This window comes from Elephas maximus, chromosome 3 (assembly GCF_024166365.1).
Source record: "Elephas maximus indicus isolate mEleMax1 chromosome 3, mEleMax1 primary haplotype, whole genome shotgun sequence".
In the NCBI taxonomy this organism is placed as follows: domain Eukaryota; kingdom Metazoa; phylum Chordata; class Mammalia; order Proboscidea; family Elephantidae; genus Elephas; species Elephas maximus.
Genome location: NC_064821.1, coordinates 209,248,049 through 209,261,428, shown reverse-complemented (window position 1 = coordinate 209,261,428; position 13,380 = coordinate 209,248,049). Strand labels below are relative to the sequence as shown.

The 13,380-nt window shown below is 38.4% G+C and overlaps 1 pseudogene; it reads right to left on the bottom strand.

Moving 5' to 3' along the window:
- Nucleotides 1-457: 457 nt before the first annotated feature.
- On the bottom strand, nucleotides 458-1,057 carry LOC126071538 (solute carrier family 25 member 43-like; annotated as a pseudogene).
- Between the last annotated feature and the right edge of the window lie 12,323 nt (nucleotides 1,058-13,380).

Sequence of the window (13,380 nt, the reverse complement as noted above, 5' to 3'; positions counted from 1 at the left end):
AGCATAAAAATGATTGTGAGGATGTTACAGGACCAGGCAGTGTTTCATTCTGTTGTACATAGGGTCTCTATGAGTCAAAGCCAACTCGACAGCACATAACAACAAACACTGTTCAGCCTGCTTCCATGACAATGTTGATAAGACGGGGTATGAAAACAGTTGGATATTTTTTCCTCTCTGGAACTTTTTGAGTCCCTAGTCAAAATGTTACCCCAATTTGCAGGTCATACATTAAGTAAACTTCAACCAATTTTTATCATTAGCTTAATACGATTTTTGTTTTAACAGAACTCAATGGTAGTGTAAAGCTGAACCTTATAGCTTCCAAAAGCAGCTATTAGGAGGGCTCTCTCATCACTCTGCATATGCACAATCACGAGGCTACACTTAGCTATGACATCAACACACCATTAGCCAGTGCACTTTCAGGTTCACTCAGTTTTACAAAGTTGTTGTTTTAGACTAGTTTTCCTGTTTTGAAGAACTTTAATTTCTACAATTCTTGGGGTTGTAAACTCTGATCCACCTTTGGGGTCAATTTATAGCTCAGAGGAGACACAATGTAGCCATTTTGGTAAAGATAGATTCTTTTGCAGAACTCAAAGGTGCCAAACGCAACTCCAAATTATGGAGCTAACTTCAGTGTGTTGGCTGTCAATCCATTCCAGAGCCCCAGCATCCCTTGGGACTTTCGATATGCCAGAACAGTCCACTCCCACTTCTGAGAAAGAAACACCTACTCTTCCACAGCGGGTGAGAGTAAGACTCTGAGCCTGCTTCTTTCCCTTCAAGAAGTCAAAGGAAAATGAGAGAATCTGGGTCATAGCAGCAGTCAGGCAGACATAGCAAAATTCTTCAGGAGAGAGAATCAATTTTGGGTCCATTCAGATCTTCTCTAGGTTCCTGTGAACTAGAACAGAGCCAGCAGAGAGTGATAGGTCCCCTAAAATAGTGAGGGAAACCCCTCTATAATGGGCCAGGAACCCTTCTTGTGGATAAACAGTAGAAAAAGCATGGAGAACCCCCTGTAAAATGATTCCAGTGTGTTCTCCACAATCAAGTGAGTTTAGTGAATCTATAGGATATGTCAAAGAACACTAGTGGGACAATGGTTAAAGCATTCAGCTGCTAACCAAAAGTTCGGTGGTTTGAACCCATCAGCTCTTCTGCAGAAGGAAAAACTTGGCTATCTGCTCCTAGAAAATATTACAGCCTAGGAAATTTTATGGGGGCAGTTCTATGCTGTCATATATAGGATTGCAAGGAGTCCAAATCAACTTGATATCACACAACAACAACAATATGTCACAATGGCAGACCCCGTGCTGGTAAGGCTCCTCTAGGAAATACAGCCTAGGTAACTTATGAACAGCACGACAAACTTGCAGTAGGTGCTAACTTCAAGGTGTTCCTGAGGAAGAGGAATGGGCAACCACCTATCCCCCTTCTACAGTGCCCATGAGGCCTCGACTCCCCACACCCGCTGCCCCGTGGATCCTGGCTCAGCTATGGCCTGAAAATGGGGACAGCACACCTGGGCCCAGCAAGGCAGCTACATGCTCCATGGACATGTTTGGGCTGAGGCTGAGACCCCTCCCCAGTCTCTGTCCTCTTCTATGTAGCCATTGCACACACCATAGGTTGGCCACATCCATAGGGCTGGGGCCAAGGCTCTGGGGCTACTGCAGAGGAGGAAAGGCAGGAGGGCTTCTTTTAACTTCTTAAGCTAGTTGGTGTTAGCTGCTGCTGAGTCGACTCTGACTCATGGGGATGCCATGCACAATGGATTTGATCGTTGTCATTCATTAGGGTTTTCATTGGCTGATTTTCAGAAGTTAATCACCAGGACTTTCTTCCTTATGCATTTTAGTCTGGAAGCTTCACTGAAATCTGTCCAGCATCAAAGCAACGTGCAAGCCTTCAATGACAGATGGGTGGTGGATAGCATGACATGCATTGGAAGGAATTGAATCCAGGTCTCCCACACGGGAGGTGAGAATTTTACCACTGAGCTCTGAATATCCCCTGTTTTTAAGCTTAGATCATTGATTTTTAGACCTTTGCACTGTCTAATAAAAGCAGCTAAGCTGCAATGTTCCCTATAAGGTTTAGCAATTTCACATGAATTTGGATATATTTTGTATTCACTAGCATTTGTTAAAAATAATTTCACAGTGAAGAAACTTAGCAGACCCCATATCAGTCAAATAATCAATATGAACTTTATCATTAATGGGATAAATAGAAATTCTATGTCACCTGATACAGTACAATATGAACACAAGCTTCAGTGATACTCCTGCCAAAATTACATAATCTGAATTCAGACATGAGATGTCAGACAAACCCATATTGCAGGATATTCTATGAAATAAATGGACTATGATCTTAAGAGATTATGTCAAAGACTAAGAAAGTCTTCCTGAATGAAGGGAGTAAAGAGACATGACAACTAAATGCTTTGTATTCTTTTTCTGAAACATTGCTGAAATTTGAATGGGGTCTGAGGATTACATGGTAATAATCTATCAATATTAATTTTCTAATTTTGATGGTTGTATTTTAGAAAATACATACTGTTAAAGAAAACTGCTCTCCCACCCCCACTCCCCATTTAAACTTAACTCTTAACCCTTCACAGAAACTAAAAATTCATGATAAGGACAGTTTTGGAAAATTTTAAATAATTAGATAAGCCATAACTAGCCTATAGAATGCAGACATGCAAACTTAGTAAACTAATCCAAGCTGCCTCGTGCCGATTAAATGAATGACAACCAATCATTTAAAATTCTTCCTTTGAGAGAGTATACAAAACATTACTAACAATGCACAAACACCAGAAGAGAAACAAGACAACTGGGAGCTCCTAAAAATCAAACACTTACACTCATCCAAAGGCTTCATCAAAGAGTAAAAAGACAACCTACAGACCGGCTACGACAAATTTGATCAGCATCTGATCTCTAAATTCTGTAAGATACTGCAAAACCTCAACAACAAAAAGAAAAATAACCCAACTGAAAAATGGGCAAAGAATATGAACAGACACTTCACCAAAGAAGACAGTCAGGTGGCTAACAGATACATAAGGAAATGCTCACAATATTAGCCATTAGAGAAATTTAAATCAAAACTACAATGAGATGCCGTCTTACCCCAACAAGTCTGGCATTAATCCAAAACACAAAAAAATAATAAATGTTGGAGAGGTTGTGGAGAAACTGAAACACATACGCTGCTGGTGGGAATGTAAAATAATACAACCGCTTTGGAAATCAATTTGGTGCTTCCTTAGAAAGCTAGAAATAGAACTACCATATGATCCAGCAATCCCACCCCTTGGAATATATCCTAGAGAAATAAGAGCCTTCACACAAATAGATATATGCCCACCCATGTTCATTGCAGGACTGCTCACAAGAGCAAAAAGATGGAAACAACCAAGGTGCCCATCAATGGATGAACAGATAAACAAATTATGGTATATTCACACAATGGAGTAATACACAATGATCAAGAACAATAATGAATCTGTGAAACATCTTATAACATAGAGGAATCTGAAAGGCGTTATGCTGAGTGAAGTCAGTTAGTCCCAAAAGGACATATATTGTATGAGACCACGATTATAAGAACTCAAGAAAAGATTTAAACACAGAAGACAAAAACGTTCTTTGATGGCTAAAAGGGTGGGGAGGAAGGGAGGGAGAGGAGTATTCACTAATTAGATAGTAGACAAGAATTATTTTAGGTGAAAGGAAGGACAACACAAAATACAGGGGAAGTCAGCACAACTGGACTAATCCAAGAACTAAGACGTTTCCTGAATACAACCAAACACTTCAAGGGACAGAGTAGCAGGGGCAGAGGTCTGGGGACCATGGTTTCAGGGGACATCTAGGTCAATTGACATAACAAAGTATATTAAGAAAACGTTCTGCATCCCACTTTGATGAGTGGCGTGTGGGGTCTTAAAAGCTACCAAGTGGCTAAGATGCATCAATTGGTCTCAACCCATCTGGAGCAAAGGAGAATGAAGAACATCAAAGATGCAAGGAAAATATGAGCCCAAGAGACAGAAGGGTCCCCATAAACCAGAGGCTCCATCAGCCTGAGACCAGAAGAACTAGATGGTGCCTGGCTACCACCAATGACTGCCCTGACAGGGAACACAACAGAGAATCCCTGATGGTACAGGAGAAAAGTGAGATGCAGACCTCAAATTCTAGTAAATAGACCAGACTTAATGGTCTGAGACTGCAGGAACCCTGGAGGTCATGGCCCCTGGACTCTCTGTTAGCCCAAAACTAAAACCATTCTCGATGCTAGCTCTTCAGACAAAGATTAGACTGGAGTATAAGACATAAAATGATACTGGTGAAGAGTGAGCTTCTTGGCTCAAGTACACACGTGAGAATAAATGGATAGCTCCTGCCTGGAGGTGAGATAAGAAGGCAGAGGGGGACAGGAGCTGGTTGAATGGACATGGGAAATAGAGGGTGGAAAGAAGGAGTGTCCTGTCACATTGTAGGGAGAACAACTAGGGTCACATAACAATGTGTGTTTAAGTTTTTTTAAGAGAAACTGACTTGAATTGTAAACTTTGACTTAAAGCACAAGAAAAAAAAATTTTCTTTCGAGAAATCCCCTAATAGTTTGTACTGCATATGAACTAATAAAAATTGTAATGAGATGGATGAGCTCCTCTCTTCACAGGTGAGCTCCCTGTTCATGAACAGTTTTTTCCACCAAATAAAACCTTTTTAACTCTAACTGACTTACTGATTAGATTTTTTCTTTCAACAGTTCTGGTGCCAGAAGTGGGGTCATGAGCAGACTCCTTGCTCTCTCTGTAGATGGTGAGTGAACAGGTGCTGGTGCCCACAAGCCCCTTTTGTCCATCGTTTCCCTCACCAATCTCATGGCGTGGAGGGATTAGTCTCTCCCAGATTTGAGCTCCATTATTTTTGTGTTTTGAGCTCCTGGTTTTATTGATCGACTCCAGCCAATAAGTTTAGAGTCTGGACGTCATTTTGGCAAGTGACCCTTTTGTTCTATCTGTTTCGGGTAAGGTGCATGAATCCCTGTGCCTGTAGGCAGCTGTTTGATGGGGACCTCAGTGTAGATACAGTCATTTTAAGGATATAGGAATTCTGAGCATATTCTCACTCCGAAGCCACATGTTTTTTGGAAGTGGGTTGACAATACCAACAATATCCTGAATTTTGAGTGGCCACTTTGGGGAGCTGGGTTCCCATTTGCTTTGTTTTCTACTGTGCTGTCTAAACTTGTTGATTATCATAAAAAGGAAAACCACAGTGTAAAAAACAAAACAAAACAAAAACCAGGCATGTAGGCTGTAAGGTTTGAACCAGCCTTACAGACCAGTGAGTTTGTGGTTCTTTTGTCTCATTTTTTGTCCTGAGAGCTTTGGCTTTGATCTAGGGATAGCATTCTGTCTGTTTTTCCCCCCACTGTCCACCATGAGGTAGTGTAATTGAAGCTAACTTTGGCAACTTTCATGGGGTAGTTTTAAGTCTCAGTTCTTTTCCCTTCCAGCAAAAACGTTCTTGCTCTTATATTACGATTTGGGCCTTTAGTAGTTACTTTGAAAATCTCTTTGATATAAATTGGTTCATTTGAAAAGTGCACTGAAAAAGGATAGATTGTTTATTTTGATTGACTTAACAAGGCTTCAAAAAGACACAAATTATTCTAAACTGGATTCTTTAAAGTGCCCAGAAGATAGCGTTATGAAAATGTAAGATTTTCGTACCCCCAGATGGTATTATCAGATTAGATTATAATATTCCTTCAAAGAATGTTATCATGGTTGCTTTTTAGAGATAAATAAGCACTTATAAGGAGCCCTGGTGGGACAGTGGTTAAAGTGCTCTGCTACTAACGGGAAGGTCGGTGGTTTGAACCCACCAGCTGCTCTGCAGGATAAATATGTGGTGGTCTCTTTCTGTGAGAATTACACCCTTGGAAACCCTATGGGCCAGTTCTACTCTGTCCTTACAGGGTCACTATGAGTCAAAATTGATTTGATGGCAATGGGCTTAAGCACTTATATAAATTAAATAATCCTAATATTTCTAGGAATTAAGAAAAGTAAATTCATTCTGACACAAGTTTTTATGTTTGTAATACGTTGGCCTAAAGGCAGTTTCCAAAATCCTTTTAAGTAATTTAGGCTAGATTGAGCATGGGGATGTGTCATGTTAAGGAAAAAGGAATAATTTTATCCAAAGGCTGGTTGCTGCAGAGTGAGAAAAAAGGTTAGAAAAACCTAGATTGAAACAAACGTAAAAAAAAAAAAAAATTAGGCTAGCTAAAATTTGATGGCTTTATCAGTTGTTAAAGAAAAGTTATCCTAAAGAAGGAAGGCTAAATTGATTACCAAAAGACTAGTCAAAAAAAAAAAAAAAAAGTCAAGGGACTTCTCCAAACAGAATGAGGATCTCTTAAAGATATTAAAAATAGGATAAATAATGTGGGCACTGATATGGTTAAAATGGGGCAAATGCTGTCTTAATACAGTTATCAGAAACTGGGTAGATTTCCAACATTCAAAAACCATAAACAAGTCCTTCCTGTTATAGAGGAATTTTAAAAAGCCAAAAGATAAAAATCACAATGAAAATGCACCTAAAATTGGAAAATGTTCTACCAAGATACTGGATTAACAAAGGGTTCCCTGTTTCATCCTAGCCAGAGACCGATGGTCATATTAATATCAATGAATAAGATAGTTGGCCGGAGTCGAGACTTTGTGATTTCCAAAAGAAGTTGACAGTCTTAAAAGGGCTAAGGTTATATTGAAAAAATGTTGGTAATAACTGATTAAAAAAAAAGCTAAAATGTTGGATAAAAATTTAGAATATTTAAACAAACTTTATTTCAACAGTAATTATGTTTTGGGTGTATATAGGCTTAAAGATACTTCCAAGATCTTTAGGTAACTGACTGATATTGAGTTAATGAATATTCATTATAATTTAAGTTTATGCACTTGTGTCTTTTTGTATGCCACAATGAATGTGTTAATGAATGTGTTTATTTTTACCACTTTAAAAAGTTGTACTATAGAAGACAAAAAGACTTCAAAGGTTTATAAAAAAAAAAAGGAATTTTATTTGATGTGGTCAAAGTTTTTATCTGTTGTGGCTAAAGTTTGCTGAGTTAATTTACGAAAAATTTAATAACCTTAGTATCAAAGAGTATATAAAAAAATGGGTTAAGATGACAACATTTCTTTAATTACTGAACTGAAGGGTTAACTTTATCTTCTGTGCAATCTGCCTAGCAGGCAAAGATTCTGAGTCTCAGAATAAGCCGAGTTCATCATGTTCTTAAAAGCTAAATCTCACGGCTTTTGAATAAGCTAAGTTTTTTTTTTTTCTTTACTTTTAAAATCTTTTTGACTTCGGTTAAACAGCAATCCAATTATTGTTTCTCAGTAATGTTATAACTTCTCTTTTATCCTAAAGTGATGTCTTTTATTCCTAAAATCTTATTTTTTGAAACTTTGTGGAAAGCCATAAAAGATTTGTTCCTGTTTAGTAAAAGAGAAAAGTGTTAGAAATAATAAGGTTTATTTAATGTGTTGTGAGTTTCAAGAAACATATTGTCAAATCAGGAGAAGTGTTTAATTTTCTTTGGGTTAAAAATTTGTATGAATGTCAGTATCTCTTTGTGATGTTTTGCCTGATAATAGACAACAAGATCTTAAATTGCTGACTTGGCCACAGCTTTGTTTTTTTAATTTGAATCTAGAATCTAATAAATGGTCTTAACTGGGAATTCACATAGTTTACCTTTGGAGTTTTATTAATATTCAGATGTTTAGAGAACTGACAATCTTGATATATTCTTGGTATATTATGTCTCGGGATTATCTGAAGTTCTTTGAAAATAGGATTAATCATCATGTTTAGAGATATTTTGTCTAAAGTTTTTTTAATTGACTTTATTTAGCTTTGCATTACTTTGTAATGAATTCTCATCAGTATTTTATTAGTAGTAATAAGTTAACCCTGACCGTTTTTAAGTTTTGTTGTATGCAGATAGTTTTTACTTCGCAGACTCCCTGAAAGCACTTAGACAGGAAATGAACTGTATCAGAGAAAATGGACTGTATCAGAGATTCATGGAAAGGACTGTGATAGATATTTCGCACATGGACCGCTAAAGATATCACTGAACTGAATCAAGATTTCTAGAACTCTTGGAGTTCATAGAATGCTGACCTAGGATTGAGTGGAAGAGAAATAAATTATATGTGCCTGAGAGGACAGAAAACTTATTATGGATTTTATGTAGGGGATATGGTTGATGTTTCGATGTTCTATTTTCTAGATATAAAAAACTTCTCTCTTGACTCTTAAACTACAGACTTTTTCCAAAAAAAAAAAAAAAAATGCAACATTTTTCTTTTCTCTCCTCCTGATCCGTTGAAATTTGAAAAACTCGTAGTGAGTATTCTTATTTATGACAACGTAATTCTTTGCATAAGTTCAATAAGAATTTTTACTTTTCATTAATGGGACATAATTGGAAAACTTGATTATACAGCCAAGCTTTGACTGGAGCATCATATTTAAAATGATGCTCAGAGAATCAGGTATGACCAGACACATTTAAGGAATTAAGATTGACTTTACAGAGCCAGTGCTTAAAAAGTCCTCCCAGTACTGGCCTGGTACCTGACTGACAGGGTTTCCAGCCTTACAGGTGAGTAGGGGAGGTCACTTCCTGCCAGGCCAGGAACTTTATGATATTTGGGGACCTTGAAAAGTGAGGAACTCACCCAAATCTGTGGACATTACAAGTGAAATCTGGTGGCAAATTTTGGACTTGGCTTCTTAACCTCAGGAGGCTTTTACTAGTTAAATCTGAGATTCCTTATGAAAACATCTAGCAAAACAGATTTGAAAGGTTATGTGATAAATTACCATTCTCGCTGCCCTGTGTAAATAATAATGAACAGCCTTATTTTTTAAATTAGAATAACTTTGCTTTGAGATTGTCTTTTGGTCAAGGGATGGGCGACTATAGAAAAAAATTTTATGCTTCAATAGAAAATTATGGCCAGTTCTTGGGGCCTATCAGATTCTGGCCCTGTTCCTTGTCTTTGAACTATCTTTACATAGTTTATGCTTTTTCCTGTGTGTCTATACATAATAAATTACCTGAAGAAAGATTATAAATATGAGAGAGACCAATCATATAAAAACAAGAAAACAGACTTTTGCCAGTTCACATACAGTTACCTCTAGCTGAAAGACAGATGCTACTATGGTAACTAAAGGTCGTTAGAACAAATTTTTCCTCTTTGAGGCTTGCCTTTTGCATTGTCTAATGATTGGGGCACATGTCTTACAGACTCAGTTATCAAGGAAATTTGTCATGATGTGCTGGTCTTCCAACCTCTGCACTGTCCTTATTATCCACAGACATCTGGCAAAGTAGAAAGAATAAATGGAATCCCAAACTCACAGAATCCTTAAATCTCCAATGGATTATTCCAAGCTTATCTCAAACAAGTAGGGCAGGCTTCCAAGATCCAATACCTGAGGAAGGACACATCCCTCACAACCCGAAAGTGGGAGATTTAGTCTTCTGAAAACATTAAAGGAAATTGGCACTTGAACTCCTTTGAAAAGGGCCCTTTTGGGTGCTTCTCACCACCCACACAGCAGCCACACTCAAAGAAATAGATCTCTGGGTACGTGTCTCTCAAACTCAGATTCACTAAGATCACTGTACTGCAGAGAGAAGATGTCACAATGTAGGTAGCTTCTGCCCAAGACTGTGGATCAAGTCTATGACAGAATAAAAAAGCAGGCACAAAAGAGTAGCTACTGTATAAAACCAAACCAAAGCAAACCCAGTGCCATCGAGTCGATTCCGACTCATAGAGACCCTATAGGACAGAGTAGAACTGCCCCATAGAGTTTCCAAGGAGCACCTGGAGGCTTCGAACTGCTGACCCTTTGGTTACCAGTGGTAGCACTTAACCACTACGCCACCAGGGTTTCCAGCTACTGTATGATTCCACGGAAAATAGATCAGTGGTTGCGTGGGGGTGGAAATGGGAAAGAAACTGACTACAAAGTGGCAGGAGAAAACTTTTGGGGGTGATAGAAATATTCCATCTGTTGGTTCTGGTGGTGGCTACACAAGTGCATATGTTTGTCATAATGGATTCATTTTATTGTTTGTAATAAACTATATATGTATAAATCATATATATATGCATATAATAAGTATAATATATGTAATAAATTATTGTAATAAAATTGACTAAAGAAGAAAATGCCTTGCTGTTTTGCCAGAACACAGTCTCTGAAACCATTTCCGCTGAAGGCATCAGAGGTCCTTGGAGAAACAGCTCGTTTCTGTCTCAGTGAGGTCAAGGTGAGTCTGGGACTTTTCATTGCACTAGAAAGCAAAGAGACATTCAATATTAATGGGGTCACGTCAAAAGGGGACAGCCTGATAAAGCACCCACTTGCCAAAATCACAATATAAATATCAAAAAGTATAATGATTATAATGTATTGAAATATATTGACTCAATTAAAATCTGCAAATTTGTAATGATATTCAAAAAACAGAAAGCCAGAGAACTCATTTGTCACGCTTTGAGGCTATTAAAATAACTCCTTACTTTGAAAAAGGGTAACCATATGTGCAGTAAGTTCTCATTTTGGTAAAAAAAAAAAAAAGAAAAAATGCAGAGTGATAATGTGTGTCTAGTGGCATCGTGTTTAAGAGCTACGTCTGCTAACCAAAAGGTCGGCAGTTCGAATCCACCAGGCACTCCTTGGAAACTCTACAGGGGCAGTTCTACTCTGTACTATAGGGTCTCTATGAGTCAGAATAGGCTCAATAGGAATTTTTTTTTTTTTTTTTTTTTGGTATACCTATGTATCTAGTTGGTGCAATCTCATTTTGGTTAAATATGTGTGTGTGTTTATGTGTATGTGTGCACATATACATACGCTCACACACATACATAGAAAAAGAATCAGAAGGATACACCTAGTATATTAAAAGTGAGATCTCTGGGTGGCGGGAATATATTGTTTTTATCACATTTTTGTAACTTTTTAAAAACATCATACAAGGTATACACATTGCTTTTGCAATAATAAAAGGCTATCTTTTTTTGTTTGTTTTTCTATTTTGTTCTGACCATGCTTCCGCATTATCTTACTTAATTCATTAGTTCAGCTTCCTTTCTACATCTTACCTAAAATGTTGCAGTGAATCCCATTCTAGTCTCGTCCGCCTCCAATTCAGCCTACGCGTCATGGTCACGTAAATCTCCCTATCATGGAACTGCTGATTGAGTAACTCTACTGATCAATGTATTTAAGTGGTTCCTGACCACACCGTAAAATCAAAACTCCTTAGCCTGATAGTCTCAGCCTTCCACAACCTGATCCTAACTCCCTCTCTGAGCCTGTCTCCTGATACTCCCCAATGTCCTACATTGTGGTCAAATAAGATCACTCACTCTTTCTACAACCTCCATCTCTCCAGATTTCCTGCCTCTGTGCATTTGCTCACCGATTTGCCTGGGACACCAAGAGCACCATCTGCTGAAGTCCTACCCTTCCTTTCATGCTCAGCTCCTAAGATGCGTTTCCATAGACCTTTCTTGCTGGCCCATCCCATTAATGCCTTCCTCTGAGGAATTATTTCTAAATTCTAATGTTGACATTAATCAACATTAATTCTTATTAAGCTTTATGTTATTCACAGAACTAGTCCCGTTTTTTGCACAAAGTAGTTTCATGAAATGAACACGTATTCTCTAATTAAGACAATATCCCCATTTAAGTATTTTATTCAGGTCTAAAAATAATAGCTTAAGGAAAGCAAGTTGTACTCTTTTCCCAAACAGGATAGAAGGTACTGGCCATACTCACACATTCTTATGGACTCAAGATCGAGTAACTGAGTATGAATGGTATTCTCCAATCCTCAGGGAAGAGTCTATGTCAAAATTGGGCTCAGAGTATTCACTTATTTCACCCTTTTGAAATTGTACTCTTAATCCATGATAGATAAAGTACGATTATCTTGTTTCTCTGTCTCTTTGTCTCTTGCAGGTACAATACCACATGCTGCTTTTCTTCAGTTTTACAAACCACTTTAGCCTTGGAGGTAGGGACTTGTAGCAAAAGGGGGAGAACCAGATTCTTTTTCTTGTGGAACAGATTGAGGCAAATGTCCTGCAGGGATGCACTGGCAACAGGATATGCCTAATATATTAACTCCAGGAAAGCAAATACAATCTAAGTATCTCTTAGAGTCCAGCCCCCACCCCCGCCAAAAAAAGTAAACATCTGAACCAATCTCCCAGATTTGTTGTGCTACACCCAATGGACAGGTTCACAGAGAACTCTCCAGAGTACCTTACTGTCTTAGTCATCTAGTGCTGCTGTAACAGAAACACCACAAGTGGATGACTTTAAGAAAGAGAAATTTATTTTCTCACAGTCTAGTAGGCTGGAAGTCCAAATTCAGGGTGTCAGCTCCAGGGGAAGGATTTCTCTCTCTGTCAGCTCTGGAGGAAGGTCCTTGTCATCAGTCTTCCCTTGGCCTGGGAGCTTCTTCTTGCAGGAACCCTGGGCCCAAAGGACAACTCTTCTCCCGGTGCTACTTTCTTGGGAGTATGAGGTCCCCCATCTCTCTGCTTGCTTCTCTCTTTTATATCTCAAAAGAGATTGGCTTAAGATACTATCTAATCTTGTAGATCTCATCAATATAACTGCCACTAATCCATCTCATTACATCACAGTGATAGGATTTGCAACACATAAGGAAGTCACATCAGATGATTCTCTGCTCATCCATGCCTAAGTCTTGCAGGAATAGGCCACCTGCATGTGGGAAAGCCTGCTCGGCCCGTTGGAGCCTGTGACTGGGTAGAGAAGGATGCCTAAATTTAAGGCTTAGTTAGCAAGTAAAATGTACTCTTTTACTAAGCCATATCCTAAAATTTAACCTCTATCAGTAATATATAGGAGCCCTGGTGGTGCAATGGTTAAGCACTTGGCTGCTAACAGAAAGGTTGGCAGTTCGAATCCAACCCATGGCCCTACAGGACAAAAGACTAGGTGATCTGCTCCTGTAAAGATTACAACCTAGAAAACTCTATGGGACAGCTCTACTCTGTCACATGGGGTTACTATGAGTCAGAATTGTCAAAGACACCTAACAACAGCAATCAGTAATATAGGTGATATTTTGTCCTCCATATAAACCCCCAAATTAAAAAGGTACCACCTGCAACAAGCCGTGAGCTAATGATATGCATTAAAGTTTGAGAATCACTGCCTCAGAGAATATTTCTTTCTC